Consider the following 2009-nt stretch of genomic DNA (forward strand, 5'->3'; position numbering starts at 1 on the left):
GAAAGTTTAGACTATCTGCTTTTAAAATTTTTTTCCAAATATATGCATTTAATGCTTTTAATTACTAAGTCACTGCTTTTGCAAGGACCTACAAATTTTGATAAGTTTCATAGTCATTTTCATTTGGCTCAAAATATTTTTTAAGTTTTTCCTGATACTTTTTTTATCCTGTGTGTTATGTACAAGTGTGCTGTTTTATTCAGAAATTTCACAACTATCTTTCTGTTATTAATTTCTAGTTTAATTTCATTGTGGTTTGTGAGAATACTTTGTGGATAATTTATACTAATAAAAAATTTCAAAATTATGTTAAAGTCTGATTTCTTTTTTAGCCCAAAAATGTAGTCTATCTTGGTGAATGTTCTATGTGAGCTTGGAAAAAATGTGTATTCTTCTATTGTTCAATAGAGTTTCCATAAATATCAATTAGATCATGTTGATTGATGGTGTGTTTCAGATAAACTATATCCTTACTGATTTTCTGGTGCCTGAAATAATAATTCTGAAAGAGGGACATTGAAGTTTCCAATATGACTGAACATTTGCCTATTCTCCTTGTATTTCTGTGAGTTTTTGCTTCATGTATACTTGTTAGGTGTATACATATTAAGAATTGTTATTAATATGTCTTGCAGAATTCAGCACTTTATTGTTATGTAATGCCCCCTCTTTATTCCTGATAATTTTTCTTATTCTGAGTCTGCTTTGTCTGAAATTGATATATTACTCCAACTTTTTTTGGTTAGTTTTAATATAGTATATCTCTCTCTATCCCTTCACTTTTAACCTATGAGTGTTTATGATTAAATTGGGTTTCTTAGACACAACATAGAGTTGGTTCTTGTTTTTTTTAATCCATTCTATTTCTTTAATTAGTGTGGTTATATCATTCACATTTAAAGTGGTGATTGATATAGTTTGATTAATATATACCATATTTGTAGCTGTTTTTTGTTCATTGCACTTGTTCTTTCTTTTTCTTTTTTCATCTTATTTTTCTACATTCTCTGGTTTAAATTTATTATTTTACATGATCAAATTTTATTTACTCTCTTAGCATATCAGTCATACTTCTTTTTAAAAAATCAGTGGTTGTCATAAAGTTTTTAATATGTATTTACAGCTAATATAAGACCTACTTCAACTAACATTATACCATTTCAGATGTGGTATATAGTTGCCTTATAGCAGAATTAGGAATTCCTAATTCCTTTTGCTAGCCCTTATGACACTGCTGTCATTCATTTCACTTATTCATATACTATACTCACTCAATATATCATTGGGTAAATTACTATGTCTACATTAAACAGTTTTCTTTTAGATCAATTATGAATAATGAAATAAAATGTTTTATTTAACTTTATTTATTCCTTTTCTAGTGTTCTTAATCTCTTTTTGTAGACCTAAGTTTCTGACATATTATTTTCCTTCTCACTAAAGAAGTTCATTTAATATTTTTTTCAGGGCTGGTCTGCTGCCAATAAATTCCATCAGGTTTTGTTTGTCTCAGGACATATTTATTTAGACTTCAGTTTTGAAAGATAATTTTACTGAATATAGAATTCTAAGTTTTTTTCTTTCAACACATTGAATATTTTACTCTATTCTTGTTAGCATAGTTTCTGATTAAAAGTACACTGCAATTCTTAATTTTGTTCCTTTATAAGTAAGGTATTTTTATCCCTCTAGCTTCTTTTAAATTTTTTGCTTTGTCTTTAGTTTTCTGCAGCTTAAATATAATATGCCTAGGTCTAGATATTTTGTTATTTATCTCACTTTGTGTTCTCTGAGATTCCTGGATCTGTGGTTTGGTTTCCATCATTAATTTTGAAAAATTGGAAGTATGGAAATAAGTTCCAAGCTCCTTACAAATCAGAGCTGAAAACCATAACTCTTCAGTCAAAGATATTTTTAATGAATCATTGTTACAGATTTAGTCTAGAAATAAGAAAAATAAAGCATCCATATGTTAAGTAATAAAAATAATGCCTCTGAAATTCATCTGG

Source organism: Propithecus coquereli, unplaced genomic scaffold, assembly GCF_000956105.1.
Source record: "Propithecus coquereli isolate 6110/MARCELLA unplaced genomic scaffold, Pcoq_1.0 Scaffold109, whole genome shotgun sequence".
In the NCBI taxonomy this organism is placed as follows: domain Eukaryota; kingdom Metazoa; phylum Chordata; class Mammalia; order Primates; family Indriidae; genus Propithecus; species Propithecus coquereli.